A 16434-nucleotide genomic window follows, 5' to 3' on the forward strand; every position below is an offset into this window, starting at 1 on the left:
AATAAACACCATTGTTTTCTCCTCTGAGATGTCTTCCCGAATCCTTTTTAGCTGAAGTGAAAAATGGAGGCATGGCATTATTTTGAGCCTGCATGTACTTTGCTCTTGATGTGAAACATTGAAACCCACAGGCAGCAAGCTTTCCATATGCAGAAGTTGCCCCTGGCTGTGCAAGAAGATATTTAGATGTGCAGATTATGAAGAAACTTTGTGGTCTTCTAAGGAAGGACTGCCTTGGGTAAAAACAAGTTTGAAAATTGAAGCTCTCTACGATCTAATGGATCTAGATCTACCAAAATCTAACAGATGCCTGGATAAAGGGAATTAGTCATAAGAGGGAAGTCCTAAAACTGGTTTGAATCAGGTTTCAAAGGTGAGGGTTATGTTGATTGTTCAAAGCCTTGGATTTCTCACCACCACCAGGGTCAACAAATGGCAATCTGATGTGAGGTTCTGGCAAGACACAGTCTGGTTTGTAAAGGGCCTTATGCAAGTTAAAACAGAGCAGTTTGGGATCATGTTTAGCACCTGTGGCTGGTGACTGCATAGTACACTAGGGGAGATGACTTATTTTTACCAGCATGGGATGCTTGTAGATTCAGCTGATATGGACCTATTATTTATGCATGTTTTGGCTAGGCCTTCCAGGCTGAGTTGGAGAATGTAGGTCAGCTGCCACCAGTTAGGCTCTGGTTTCTGAAAGAAGATTGTCAGCCCTATCCCAGTGCCTCTTGCCAGTGCCCTTTGGGCTTTGTTAACAGTCTGCTTCCTGGCTCCTTTCTGCACAGAAGACTATTAGTCATCTGGTATTCGTTCGCCCAAGCGCAGCCATTGCAACAGTTAGTGTAATGGATGGCACCGCTAAGGGAAGCAGAAAGGACAGTTCCTGGTGTTCATGCTTCCCCCAGTCCTCTCCAGCCAGCATCCTGCAGGGCACACATGGATCCACACAAGATGAATGGGCAGGAAAGGGACCTGCTTCTGCACGGTCTCCTTTCAGTCACTGTGATCCTCTCATGTGCCTTTTGGGGTTACTGGAGGAAAACACGTGCTTTGCATGTTTGCTCAGTAAATAAAGGAAATGGGTATCAAGCATGTTACATCCTTCCCAAACTGTTAATAATTTCCCACCACTTTGACTATTAATCTGAATATTTGGTATGGACAAAATCACAGTAGATTAAATAGTGTTTTCAGTTCCAGCTGGGTGTGATTGCTGTAATTGTTGTCAGGCAATATCTGAAGATATTTCTGTCTAAATACAAAACCTAACCGATAGGAGAGGGAAGAAGGGACTGCTAATGAGATTATGAAGTAAAATATCAATGAATGACAACCTCTATTGTGAGACTGGGGGAGGAGGACAGTAATTTATGCAAAACCAATAGAGGCACACCTTGGTTTGCACGTTAATTATGGATTGAAATTTGTAGTTTAAACAGTGGGATTTAATCTGTTACCTGAATTAGGGGGTTATAGTTAAAGTATGTGGAACAGACTGAATTAGGGATAAATATTTGAACCATAAGTATTCCAAGTATTTAAACCAGAAGCAGGAAGAGGAAAGAAGTAGGAAGCAGTTGGGCTCGCTCTCTGTAAGGCCCTGAGACTAGGACTTGTGTATGCAACTGAAGGTTTTGTAGGTTTTTTTCTTCTTTTTTTTTCTCCCAGTCATGTTGATTATTGAATATTGTCGTTTCTTTTTTTCTTTTAAGGAAGTAAAAAACTTATGCAAGGTATGCATGTTTTTCTAGGAATAACAGAAAACAGCAACATACTATTTCTGTACATCATTTATGTTAACATTCTGTTTACAGTGTCTCATATTTATAAGAAATGTGCCATTGTAAATGCAAACAGAAGGTTAATTAAGAAGCAGAAACTTCTGATCAAAATCGGATGTATATTTAATACAGTTGAACACAGGGGGCAAGCCAAAAAATTAAATATAACACTATAAAGTGTTACAAAGGGTAAATGCAGTGAATCCCTGTGATTTGTCTGGCGTTGTAGGTGATTAACTGTACAACAGACGTGTTTCCTGTGTTAGAGCTATATTCAGAACAGCAAACTGTTAGAAAACTTGGGCTGGAAGAAAAAAAAAAAGCAAGCACTTTAAGGCATGAGAGAAGAGGCCTTATTGTGTACTAGAGCTTCAAGGATACAGAGGGCTGCTGTCAGGATACCCCTGCAAGTCAGCTGGTCATCCTGCGGTTGAATGGTTCTTGTATAAACTTTGTAGTGAGTGGGTAACAGAGCAAATGGAGCAGGGAGAAAGGGAGAATCGCATGTTTATGCAAAAAGGAGAAAGGGAGAATCGCATGTTTATGCAAAAAGCATCATCTTTTAACTGTCAAAGTTTTAATGTTCTACGTTCAATATTGTGTCGTGTCAGTACCATAAGCACCTGATGGTTTCTTTAAGAGTTCATACAGGCCTGTGTTCGTCCCATCTAGCACTATCCATCCAACTGAACTCTCTCTATCTTCCTTTATAGTTGGTGAGAAGGATGTTTTTAGAGTGAAGCTGAGCCAGAGGTGCACCTCCAGAGAGTGGCAGCTCTACAGCAGCTGCAGTGAACTGGGGTGACTGGTCTAGACCAGGTGGGAAGAATACGTGTGTATACCATCTGCTGTTCAGTGAGGCTCCCAGAATGGCTTTGGATAAAGATCTCGATTGCCCTTTGAGAATGCAGAATGCATTTTTTTTAAGCCCTTTGAAAGGAGGTTGGTAACACACATGCTGCCTTCTCAGAGAAGTCAAGCATCACCAACAGACAAATTAACCACGGTTACAAAATGAAAACATATTTTAATTTGCTTTGCAATTTAAAACAACAGAATACATCAGCATCTGTAGTACCCACCTTCTATTAAATTGTTTCAGCATCAAAGGGCTTTCACTGAGGATAAATTTTCTTTTGCTTTACATGGGTCACACTTAATTTTGGTTCTTGAATTCTGCACGGGGCTGTCTCCTATGATGACAAATCGTGCATGTACCTGCTTTTTTTCATATACTCCTCCTGTGCAGGCTTTGGATGGGGGAATGAAGCCATTTAATACCTTGGTAACAGTTTTTTTTCCTGTACTTGAGAAGAAATCAGTCTTTATTTTATAAAATGTTGGCACAGTGATGGCACCTATTAAGCATTAAATGCTTCTATGTTATCCACTGTAAAGAATATCCATGAATAAAAAATGAACTACTTGAATCGATACTATTACTTTTCATTCTCTGCTTTCTTAATATTGCTTCTTGCTTTTATTCTCTTTACTAGCTTTTCATGATGGCAGTTTTCATTTCAAAAGAGGCAACATGGCCCTGTTGTTCTCCATTGCTTTTTTTCACCCACAGCGTTCACAGTAATGTGATAGGAGAGTTGGCAATTACAGTTTCGGAAAGGTGCATGAAGATAGTTTGTCTTTAAACATCTTCCCCCTCTCTTGCTACTGCTTGAGTCCTTTGGCATATCAGCTCTTTCCTTTTACCTCTTTTTATTATTTCATTTTATGATATGTTGTACATAGTCTCTGAACACAAAGTAAATTGATAGCCTCTGAATCAGAGGCTATTACAGCATATTGCTGATCAGGTGAGGTCCCCTGGCTCTCACTTATATAAATCTTAAATAATCCAGAGCACCTCAGGTGCCCGTATAGGTTTAATAATAAAACTTCCCCCATGTTAAATTCCTGGAGATCTTTGTCTTTGTAACAGCAGTCCTCATCAGGGTTATTAACGTAGAGTTATTAACTTTCAGATGTTCACTAAGAACAAGTCTTGTTCACTTCTCTTCGGTGTTCTTTTACTCATGTAATAAAATAGCATCCTTATATCTTTCTCACGGTTATTAACGTAGAGTTATTAACTTTCAGGTGTTCACTAAGAACAAGTCTTGTTCACTTCTCTTCGGTGTTCTTTTACTCATGTAATAAAATAGCATCCTTATATCTTTCTCACATCTGGGCTCGTCTCTTATGTGCAGAGGATAGTGGTGATTTACTGTCATAATTTAAAAAATCCCAAATTTTATGCTAAGTACAGTGGCCAGTGTTCATTGCAGCTGATAAAGCTTCACCAGAGGAAGGCTAGTTTGTAACAAAGGAATGAGGATGATAAGGAGAGTCACTTGTTTGGAGAAATGGGTAGGTGTTAATGCTAGGCAAAGAATAAGTAAGCATATAATGGCCAGGTAGTGAGAATAACCCTCCGGTGCTGACTTCTCCCTTATTCTTTTTGTGATCAGAAAACTTGATTCTAATTTAGTGCAGATCTTTATCTTCCCCTTCCTTGTTAGTGTGGAGATGGTCACAGCTGGTGGTAGTAATGAGCCCATGTACCGTACAAAGTCAGGGGAGTCCACAGTTCATTGCTGCAGTGCCCGGCCCCGTTTAATGAAGTTTTTTGAGAGCATGCAGCAGTAGGGTGTGCATTTTATGATGATGACAGAGCCTGTTAGATTTTAAATGCTTTTTTTTTTTTTTTTTTTTTTTTTTTCCAGAAGCATGACAGGGTTTTCATGGAGCTTGATGCTGTGTTTAAGGTTACATCACCATTTCCATTATAAATCCCTTGTTTCCAGCAGTGGTACTGTGCTGCAGCCCTGTTACAAAGTACTTAGCGGAAAAAGGTTTTGTCAAAATTAAGAAAGGAAAAATGTTCAGCCTCTTCCAGTGTTATGTTCATGAAATATATTGGAAGGGAAGAAAGTCTCTGTGCATGATTAAAATGGGCATAGATGCGACTTTAAGGTGCTTGGAGTAAAGGGGAATGTCCTTAAATGCTGTGGGAATGTGGGGGTGGTTAAAGGTAGAGTGGGGTAGCACTCTTAACATTAAGTAAGGACTGTGAAATTATTGGCATTGACCTAGAGTAGTAAGCACAAATGTTAGCAAGGCTCCTGCAGTGAATAGGTGGTATGAGTGAGTAATGTTGTTCTGCTAGAGTTAATTGCTGCAGTGCACTGGGAACTGTGCCAACCGCAGGCTCTGGGTGCAGAGCTACTCCTCTATATTATCATTTCTATTAAATGTGATTGCCAATGAAGAGCTCTAGCTCACTTTATTCAGCTTGCTGCTGGAGTCATGTCTTCTATTTTGTTGGTAACTGTTTCTAGCTTGGAAAAGAAACTCTTGGATCTTTACTGGTGGTGTGTTTGTGACTTGTAATAGACATTTCTGGGACCTCAAACCATGTGCTTCAGAAAAATGGAAGAGGAAATTAATGGAACATCTGGCCTTTATTTTTAAGGGTCAGACTTTCATTTTTACTTTCTTGACTAAAGTTGCATGAATTTTAAGTTAATCTGGATTGCAGTGACCTTTTGACTAGGGTGAAGTACTATCTTGCCTTTCTGTTCCTTTTCCCAATTTTAAAAAGTTTCTTTTCCTGCATCTGTGAAATGATAATTCTAGATGCTGCATAAGATAGTCGTTCCTTGCTCATACACCCAGATCTAAACCTCTAATAGTTGGAGGCAGTCTGTGGTACTAAGTTAGTAAAAAAAGAAGCCTTGAGTTACTCAACTCCTAATAAATGAAATCTTCGTGGTTCTATTGACAGTCTTCTAGTGCTGGCCTTGTGGACTGTTGTAGCAATTCAGCAGTGTGCTGTAATACTGACTTCAAACTGAAAATCTATGAAAGAAGTGCTGTCTCTGCATTATTCCAGTTCTAAATTGTCTGTATTAATTTCTAATTTCCTGGTTTTAATGTCAATTAAATGAATAGTTGATTTAGAGCTAATAAAGCAAGTGGTATGTCAGATTTTTAGAGTGAGAGGGGATCTTCTGGCATTAATGCTAAACAGGCTTACATCTTACTCAGCCTACAACTTCAGTCTGCCAGTCAGACTTGTTTTTTCACATATTTTCCTAATAGTTTGCACATTTGGGGAATTGCTTTTTAGAAGGATAACTAAAAAAAAAAATATCAAATAGAGGTGTTTCATCAAGATCTGTTCTGATCATTAACAAAGGCTAGATGTGTGTGTGACATATATGTATGTTTATGTGTCTGTTTTAAAACAGCAGGCTTCAGGCTTTAACCACATGGAGAATGTAATCACGTTTATTTTTCTTGGCCAAGAAATGGACTATTTATTCTCCTAAGTCCAAAAATGGACTTAAGAGGAAGATAAATAGATGGAAGCAAGAGAGGCACTTGGGATTATAAGGAGGTCTGCTATTCTCCAGCAGAGTTAGGGTTGTCTTTTCCCAATGATGGAGTCTTCTGTTAGAGTTTAAGCAAGCAGGATTTGAAATTACTGTACATCTAGAAGTGTGGTAGATGGTCAATTGCAGAAGGGCTAATCTTACAGGGCTCAAGTGGGACTTGCGTGATCCACCATGAGTTTCCAGTTCTACTCAATTTCTCATATGGCTTTGGGCAAGTAGCTTGAGTTCTGTTTGGATTGGGCTTTTTAATTTTTTTTTTTTTTAATGTTCTCCATCCTGCGAGATAAGGAAGTTTGATCTTAGCTCTACAAAGCGCCATGAAGGTAGTTTGGGAAGCATTCAGTGGATGAACATGGGCTTTTGCTCCTAACTTTAGCCCTGGGCTGCCATGATAGCCAGTCAGGTGGGGAGAAATGTCTGCAGAAAGTGACTCCAGATTTATGTACTTCAGAGCATAACTGAGGAAGTGAATGTGAGTTGCCCATAAGCTGTGGTGTATTCTCTCTTTCCTTTCTACTGTTACAGCCTTTGTCTATTCTGGGTGCTTCCTTCCAAGCAGTCAGGGAGTCTCTGACCTAGGTTTGCTCCAGCAAGTAGGCAAGCTGCTCTGCTCTTCAGTTGTTGGCTCTGTTTCTGCAAGTCACTTGGCAGACTGATGTTTTGTTATGAAGCACATCTTTTGTACGTATATTTCTGTAGTGCTACCAACTATAATGACAAATTTTTATAAATTCAGTTTTTGAACCAGTGTTGTGTGTATGTAGGTTTCTCAGGGGAGCCATCCTGCGAGCTGACTACCTGGAGAAGTGCATGCTCTGAAGTACGCAGTGCAATTCAAAAAAAGCTCTTTAAACCGGAAGAAACACTGGTGTCTAATGAGAAGTCTTGTGCTGATTTGAAATTTGATTTGAATTTATTTGATTTGAATGTGAGAACACATGCTACCAAAGCCACTTTTCTCAAGAGCTAATTGCTTTTAAGTCTTGAAAAAACCCATCTTGTGCATGCACATCTACAATTCTAAATGTCTTTAAGATAAATGTAGATTAACAAAATGTCTTGAGAGTGCTTGCCTGTACATGCACTTAACCTAAATGGTTGATGAACTGAATATATGAATGCTTCATTACAGAGAGACAGACGCGAGCCTGAAGTTTTCAATTTGAATGAAGAAAGCTGGGGCTGACTTTCATACGTATCCAAATTGTGTTCGCATGTCTCCTTGCTAGAAATCTGCCGTGCATTTACAGTCTGATCTCATTCCTCTCCAGTAGGAGCAGATGGGGATTCTTGAACTTGGCCCAAATTCCTAGAAAGTCACTGCAGTGACATTTTGTAAAGGTGTGAGAGGGTGTGGGAATTTGGATGGCAGAGGGTGCCATAGCAGAGAATGATACAAAGAAGAAGCAGCAACACTTTCTTTCACTTATGCAACACTGTGGCGATGACTGCGAATATAAAATATATCAGTGTGGTAGAATAAATGCTTCTCTCTTGCCATCTAGGTGTCATATCAAATGGATCCTCTTTGCTAGATATTTATGCACACAACCCCACCCACCCCCAATGTAATTAGCTCAGAATTATAATTCTTAATGACACTTTCAAATTGGAACATCCTAATACTTGAGCATTTCCCTCCCCCTCCCCAGTTTGTATTTGTATGGGAATTTTGGCTACCTTGTAGATATTTTGAGGCCTGTGAAGAAGATGGGTCTGAAAGCCACATGCAGGTATTTCCTATCCCTCTCTTCTGCACATGCCTGCCTGTTTCCTTGTGGTCTCACGGTTGCTGCTCCCTGCCCCCCGCGCCCCCCCCCCCCCCCCCCCCCCCCCCACCTCAGGGAACCTTGGAGGGAGCACTCAAGTGCTTAGATCCCAAGTGATTTTGAACAAGAATGTGACTTTAGCTCTGCTACCTGTTGTTATCTAATGGAACAAGCAGGGATGAGTGTACATGTATTATTGTAAATGAACGGGGGGTGTGTGTGGAATCTGAGGTGTTATATTTAGTAATAATAATTTTAAGGTTTTCCGTATTCTGCCTTTTTTAACAGGCTATTCTCACTTGCAGGCCAGACTGGTAATCATATTCACAGCTTTTCTGATTGAGAAGTTCTTGCTTTGCTTCAGGGCTCGGAGATTTTGTAAGCAATCTTACAAGTTGGTTATCCCTAATTTAAAACAAAGTATTTAAGAGAACTGTGTGCGCTTCTGATGCAGTAACTTCTAAACACAAAATTCTGTTGCTTCTCTCAAAACATTGAATATTCACACCAGGAGAGGTCTGGTAGCTTTCCTTGAAAGTGTGTGACTTCAGCCTCAGTGCCAGCAAGATTTTGCGTTAGATTGAAATTGCCATATTGTATCAGACTACAGTTGTCTCTCTATTTATTAGATACCTACTTGTGTGATGGGCTTTTCAAAGGAATGCTGAGCACATTTTTTGTCCTAGGTAGCATTAGTTTAATATGTGGAAAACCTGTATCTGTGTGTGTGTAAAATCATGTGCTAAGCTGAATCATTGCTTTGGAAATTATTTTCAGTTGGTGAACTTCAGTGTTTTGTGGGTGGTTTTTTTTTGTTTTTTTTTTTTTTTTAAGTTTCAATTTATCAGTTATTTTGTTTCACTGTTCCAGCAAAAAATCAGATATTGTTATATATTTCAAGTCTCTTGGGCCAGACACAACCGTGTAACTGGAGACTGAAGCAGGAAAGGGAATTATTGCTGGTGATTAGATGTATGCTGTTTTTCAGTATCTAGCAAGAAAACTGGCCAGATGTGTGGACTTCAAACCTGGTATCTATGTAATGCAGGTTGTTGGAATTAATATTTGTAATACCTAGCTCTGACTAGCATGGACTAGTCTTGCATACATCTCAACGCATGGTGTATGAGTCATTTACTACTCTCCTGACTGCACAGGCTTCTGTTTCTTAACTGACTACTTCCTCCTTTGTCTGTCTTTAAGACAAAATAGTCAGCACTGAAAATGGCTCATGTACAACCACCCTGCTGATGTGAACGTGCTGAGCCTCATCCTGAAAAATCACACTATAGCTTCCAGGCACCTCTGGCATTGGTACAGTGCTGTGGTCTCTGCTTCAGTGTGCCATATAAACCATGTGCAGTTTTTACCAGGCATTCATTCAGCCTAAAGGCACTCTGGTCCTGTATGAAACACATTGCCATTTGGCACTGCTGTGTCAGCAGAGTGGTTTAGCAGTACAGTGAAAAGACACACCACAGAAAATGCAAGGAATAGTTTGCCTTTCAAGCTAAATACTCAAGCAGCTGCTTTGGAGCGGCAAGCCTGCTGGATCCTATAAAACCACTTCTCTGGATGCAATGGATAATAGTGTCTCTTGCTGTTGAATCTCCTTCCTTGTAAGGAGCAGACCTCAGCTGACATCTCTCATGCTTTTTACCCCTGTTTTCAGGCCTGCACATGTGTTTGTAGTGTGGTTTTCTTTTGAACCGTATGATACCGTTCCTATAGTGAATCTTAATTTAATTCTTGTCTGACAAAGGTCCTCTTTCTGTTTTACATGAAGCACATGCTGACATCCTCTCAGTTCTTTTCATCAAGTATTTGACAGCATAATTATGTATGAAGAGTCATTCAGACCATGCTGACTTATACCTGCTGAAAGATCTGGCCCACAGCATGTATTTCTCTCTTGGGTTTGATTTACTCCGTGTTTGGAAGATATATATAATGGGGGGGGTGGGGGGGGGGAGGGGAGGGGGATGGGCATCGGTATTCAAAAGCTGCAATTGTTTCTTTATTTGACTCTTAAACTACCAGGTTTATATTTCATTTGCTATATGGAAATAGAACTGGTAACTTGCAATTGCTGATACATGGATAATAGAAAGGATTTAGAAGGGTATGAAAGAATTGCATACCCTTCTAAATCATAATTTCACATACTACATGAAATTTTAGGTTTTTGGTGACTATGAGGTTAATGGTTTGCTGCTGAAAGCTTTATGGTTGCTGTACTTCTTGGACAACTGGGCCTCAAGTGATCGCTGGAATAAAGGAGACTCCTTGGATCCTGCCTATCTTGTTACTTTATTCAATGGCAAGTCAGCACCTAATAAGAGATGACCTGGTAATTTTCTAGCCTCTTGTTGAACACAGGTTTTAGTAGCAGTGGTGAGCTGTGGGAGTTTCGTAAGTCTGCTCTGGAAATCCCTGGGATGGCTGGCCACAGGCATTTTGTCCAAGATTCAGGTAATGTGCAAGCCAACAGCTGTGCAGTTCTTGCACCCCCACTCCTATATATGCTACATGCGATTCAGCTTAAACAGGTTTGTTTACAAATGACCTGGTTTCCTCATTGTGTCCGCTTTTTGTGAGACAATTTTGTAATACATGTTACTGTCCTTCTGTCTTGTTACCTTGCAATGAAACAAAATGCACGCCCTCTTTCACTGTGAATAAGCACTGAGAGTTTATCTGACCAGTGACCTGTTTCGTGGTTGTCTGAGCTTTGCGCAGCTGCAAAACTCAATTTTTTTACTCCCCATTAACACAGTTGCAGAACAGGCGGATGTTTTTATGAAATGGATGTAACATCTGAGTAGATGGCTGAGAGCTGAGCCTGCATCACTGAGGTTTTAATACAGACTGTGACCACAGCAAAGATGGACACAGAGTACTTCACAGTTAGTGTGCAACTGGGTGATGGCAGAGCTGGGAGTTGAAACTGGGGCAGCACTCTGACTTCTGAGGTGGTAAGGCAACATACTCAGGATGTGATGCAGCCACTTCCAGAGAGACAGAACTCAGTGTTACTCCAGCTTCTACATCCTTTCTTTCCTTCATTTGGTCTTTTTAAGGAAGAAGTGGCTAACGCATCAAGTGAACAAACCCAATAGGCAGGGAGGACCTCCCAAGTGAAGTTGAAGGCAAGACTTCTGTAACCAATATGAAGAAATGTCACCACTTCCCAGTTCCATCAGCTGGAGTGGAGCCAGCTGTTGCAGCAACTGGTAGCTCCTTGCCGAAGTGGAGCAGTTGTTTTTATTGCAGCTGCCAGTGTGAGACCAGTTGGGTCTTGGGAAGGGCATGAACTAGTGCAGGACACCTCCTGCTTAACTGGGACAACTGTGCTTGTTGCCTATCAGAAAATAAGAGCAAGTGTGTTGAAGGAGAGCAGGGAAGTCCGTGTGTAGGCAGCTGTGAGAATCTGAGCCCTGGGATGGAAAGCTGCCAGCCTGGCTCCCAGTCCGTGACGGGTACAGCATCTTTAATATGGGTCATGGGAAGACTCTCGCGCTTGTCACCCGAGAGATGCCCTGCCTGTCACTTGTACAGAAAGGAACAGAGCCACTACAGATGCTTCTTGTTCCATACTTTAGCCTTTTCTTGGTAATTACGTGATTCACTGAGGATTTTTAATCCTGAGGATCAAATTGTTCAATTATACTTTTAACCTTTTTTTTAATGACTTCTAGGACAACACTTTGCAGGTCCCTATCTCATTAATGCCTTTATTCAGGGTGATGATCCAAGCAGGATGACTAATAATAGAATTTAACATTGTTGCTTTTGATTTGGCAGCTGTATGATGAACGGTGTCAAATTAAAATACTTAGTGTTCTGTGTGTTGCTCTGTAGTCTGAACTCTTTTTGTGACAAGTGACATTAATTTTCATACAGTGCTGGAAGAAAGAAATTGGGTATCTATTTCTGATTGCTACTGGTTAGGAATGTGATATGTATGTAGTACAGTATAGATTGATTAGACTCATTATGCACAAAATGAAAATGCCAGACCACAAAAATAAGCAATAGAGTTGCATTTTTTATTACACTTTTGCCTTGAGTTCTGTGTAATTGAAAAAGGATCATACACACAAAAAATAACCTTGCCCTGAGAAACAGAACATCAGAGAAGAAAAAAGCCCTCTCAATTATTGGAATAAAACAAGTCCCAGGAGATTGAGGAGTATGATTTGTCTGAATAATTGCATACAAAGAAATATACGGGGAGAAAAATAGAAGAAATATGGATTCTGGTTTAGAATCTCAATGAGGAAACTGGGTTGCATCTCTTACAAGCACAAGATTGTTTTCTGGGCTGTGGCAGAAGCAATGGAAACATTTCCAAACAAATCCTAGTGTTGCCATGCCTGGAAGATGTAGAAGGAAAGAAAATGTTCTTAGTGTGTTATTTTCTTTAAATAAGCTACAGATGCCTTGTTTTAATAATTTAGTTCTTTCTTAAGACTAGGATCTGATGTCCAGACCCTTTGCCCTTTACCTTACTATAGAAGCACCATCAGTAGCACAGTTAGTCCTGAATTTTCTGTGCTGATGAGAACCATCCAAGCACTATTTTTGCAAAATGGCACATTTAATGGCTTTCCCTGCCAGCCTGCCCTTTCCTGCCTCCACAGAGGAGTCAGGAGCTGCCTGATCTGTGGGACTTTCTTCTGGTGGGAAGGCATAAGGGAGAAGTGCCATTGCAAGGGAACTTTGTCACGGGCTTGTAAAAGCTGAGGGATGGAAAACAGGCTGGGTCAGAGAAACTCTGGAGAGAACAGTGCTCTCTGGGAACAGAGTGGTCTCTTGTGTATGGCAGCAGGAGGATATGTGCACCCACTGCCTCTCAGTGCCTGTCATGGAGAGGATGGCCTCTGTGAAAGCATTGCAGATTTTCTCATGACCTCTGTGGTCTCCTCCAGATGTGCTAAAAATATCTCCTGCAATGGAGATCTGTTGAACAGATGATTATTTTTTATTTCTCTTATGTTTGATCTTGCTCTAAAAAAGTCATTGATCCGACCTGTTTGTATCTTCTGCTGTCCCCACATTAGCAAAGGCTTGGCTTTGTATTCACGTAGGAACTAGCCAGCCAGTTTGATGTTCTGTATGTTTAGCATTAAAAGCCAACACCTGGAGCTTAAAACAAGATGAACAACTGGGTTTAAATCACATCTTGTTTTGGACTGAGGTCAAGAATGAAAGATTTTGGCTCAAATGCTTCTGAGGAAGGAAGAGATGTCAGGGGTGTGTAGGTGTGCTACAGCTCACCCTGGGGCAGGGAAGGGAAGGGATGGCCTCTTGAAGCTCCTTCCAGCCCAGTTTTTTATGATTCTGCAAAAATGTGATTACAGTGGTTGCTAGCTGTGCAAATTGCTGTAGATAAATTGCTTTCAGCAACTTGTGTGTGTTTTATGGCTCTTCATCGTTGTAGTTGATGCAGTCTTATGTAGGGAAAGTGCTACAGGTGCATTCATACAGGTCTCCAGCATCGTGCTACTGTGTATGAAGGTTAACTGAGGCCGTTGACCTTGCCAGCACTTCTGCCTATGCAACTCAGTGGAAAACTGTAATATTAATATAGTGCACGTTTCCTGAGTGTGTCAGATAAGATGAGGAAGATTCATTAATTTTAGTAGACTGGCTCCAGCTTGTGCCAGCTGAGCATTCTAACCTGATGCTATTTATAGTAGTATTTTGAGTGTATCTCAATGTCAAAATTCAAAATCTCTTGAATGCATGGGTCTGATTCTCCAAGTACACCTGTAATTTCTGAGCTCCTCAATTCTTGGTAATGACGTTGAGCTGCGTATGAAGTGGCCGTTATTCAGGACTGCAAATACTTAAGTATTAAAAAATCCTAACAACTGAAAACCAGAAAACTCCACAATCCTTCCCCACACCCCCAAAACACTGAAAACAACAACAACAAAATAAACAGCAACAACAACAAAACTGCCCCCCATAAAACCAGACTGCAAGAATATCAGGTTGATCACCTGGAAACAGTATTTTAAAACGCTGTCTTCAAATTTTTCCACCTATTTAATACTGGGAACTATCTGTTCAAACGTGTTTTTGAATGAGTGCTCTGGGAACAGCAGTGAAAATCTTTCAAGTATTTCCACACAGACCTATTTTGGTAGAATTTATTCTGAAACTCATCTTTGTTGAAAAACGTCTCTGGGCCAGATTTATCCCTGGAGTAATTTTCCTTTATTTTTAATAGCATTGCAGGAAGGGTGAATTTGGCATGTGTTTTAATTTATAACACAGGAAATATGTACAGCTACAGCACATCTTTCCCCAGGGTATGGTACACAAGGGGAAAACATGCATGATTCTATTAGTACTTTGTTAATTTAAATGCTGTATCTGTTATTATAATTAATCTCTTTGACTTTTGTTGTTGAGTTTCTAAATCCTACTCCTATCTACCCAGCTCTGGGGCCCCCAGCATAAGGGGACATGGACCTGTTGGGGCGAGCCCAGAAGGCTCCAGGGAGACTTGAGAACAGCTCCCAGTACCTAAAGGGGCTGACAAAGCTGGGGAGGGACATTTTACAAGGGCTTGCAGCAACAGGACAAGGGGGAATGGCTTTAACCTGAAAGAGGGGAGATTTAGATTGGATACTGGGAAGAAATTCTTTACTGTGAGGGTGGTGAGACACTGGCAGAGGCTGCCCAGAGCAGCTGTTGGTGCCCCATCCCTGGGGGTGCTCAAGGCCAGGTTGGACGGGGCTGGGAGCAACCTGGGTTAGTGGAAGAGGTCCCTGCCCATGGCAGGAGGATGGAACTAGGTGATCTTTAAGATCCCTTCCACCCAAACCATTCTATGATACTATAAGACTATTTTTATTTTCCCAGCTGCAGCACTGACTGAAAAGCCTCGCAGCTTCTTGAAGCGTTAAGCAGCTTTGCAACTTCCTCTCTCTCTGCATCAATAATCTAATATTTTTGCTGCTAGCACTTTGTTTTGAAGCTGGGAGATGTAAATCTGTCTTCCTTTCTGCTTGTACCAGCACCTATTTCCTCCTATCTTCACAGAAAGAAAAATGCCACAAGAGACTTTCTTCTTTTCTGCTTTTTTTTTTTTTCCCTCTCCTCCCCTCCTCCCTTTTTAGGTTAGAACATGCTCAAACTGAATTTAAAAACTGCATCTCTTGGAGACACAGTTTAGGTACATTATGTTCATTGGCATTTGGTATGTATTCAAAAAAACACTTCCATTAAAGTAATTTCTCAAACTGGAAACCAGAGTAGTAAACTACTAAGTACTACTTGTGTTTGGTGGCCTGGATATAACAGAAATATTTCCATCGGTATTTCCAGTGGTGCAATTTATATTGCCTTCAAGCAGAACTCTGTGCCTCTTGCTTAACCAGGATGCACAGAAGTGAGAAGTTTCCAGCTGTGCGAGCTGACCTGGTGATGGTGGCCACATCTGTGCTTGTGGAGAGCAGTAGTTCTGCTCAAGGGCTTCCTTCACTCGTGTGGGTGTCCTGGGACCAGGAGGGCTCTGTCACCTTGGGTGCAGTATCTCTTTCAGTGTTGGACTGCTTTTGTTGATCAGTGCAAGCATTCTCAAAAACATGTTTATCCCATCCTGATATAAATGTGATCGGTTGTAGAATCACAGAAGGGTTTGAGTTGGAAGGGACCTTCAAAATTCATCTAATCCAGCCCCCCTGCCGGGGGCAGGGACACCTCCCACCAGCCCAGGTTGCTCGCAGCCCCGTCCAGCCTGGCCTTGAGCACCCCCAGGGATGGGGCACCCACAGCTGCTCTGGGCAGTCTCTGCCAGTGCCTTGCCACCCTCATCATAAACGATTTCTTCCCTGTGTCCAACCTAAACCTACCCTCTTTCAGCTTAGAACTGTTGCCCCTTGTCCTGTCACTACAGCCCCCGCTAAAAAGTCTTTCTCCATCTTTCCTGTAAGCCCCCTTTAAGTATCAAAAGGCCACAGTCAGGTCTCCTTGGAGCCTTTACTTCTCCAGACTGAACAACCTCAACTCTCCCAGCCCTCTGATAATTTTTGTGGCCCTCCTCTAGACCTGCTCTAACAGGTCAGTTTTTGGAGATGCTGTTCTCTTTTTTTTTTCCTCTAGAGAAAAAGTCTAGATTGGCTTAGACTGGCTGAAAGGACCAGCTTAGTCTGGCTACGTATCTTTGTAGATGTCACTGTTAGATGTAGTGGATTGTCCCACTTAGTGACTGTGGTTTTGTTCCATCCATGATCTGCTCCTGGTGTTTAGCTAGCCACTTCCATGCCAGGAGATGAGCATTTCTCGCTAAGTTTGGGTGCTTGGTGAGTAGGGTGTGTGTGTACATCCTCTGAGCAGTCAGTACTGGGGAATCCACTGGGGATGGATTTGTTCCACTGTTCTTTGGGCTTCTACATACAGGACTAAATAATAGTTTTCACTGTATAGCATCTGCTACGTAGTAACTTCGTGCAATAATTGATAACAAGTTCT

At 41.4% G+C, this 16434-nt stretch overlaps 1 protein-coding gene across 4 annotated transcripts in view; it reads left to right on the forward strand.

The window, feature by feature from the left end:
• Positions 1-16434, forward strand: part of FAM107B (family with sequence similarity 107 member B) — a 62798-nt gene that overhangs the window by 19614 nt on the left and 26750 nt on the right. The window contains exon 2 of one of the 4 annotated variants that reach the window (XM_055807865.1): positions 2498-2603. The exons of the other annotated variants lie outside the window; for them this stretch is intronic. The gene's annotated coding sequence lies outside the window, so the exon portion shown is untranslated. The remainder of the gene's footprint in view (positions 1-2497; positions 2604-16434) is intronic. 4 annotated transcript variants of the gene reach the window in all.

This window comes from Falco peregrinus, chromosome 6 (assembly GCF_023634155.1).
Source record: "Falco peregrinus isolate bFalPer1 chromosome 6, bFalPer1.pri, whole genome shotgun sequence".
In the NCBI taxonomy this organism is placed as follows: domain Eukaryota; kingdom Metazoa; phylum Chordata; class Aves; order Falconiformes; family Falconidae; genus Falco; species Falco peregrinus.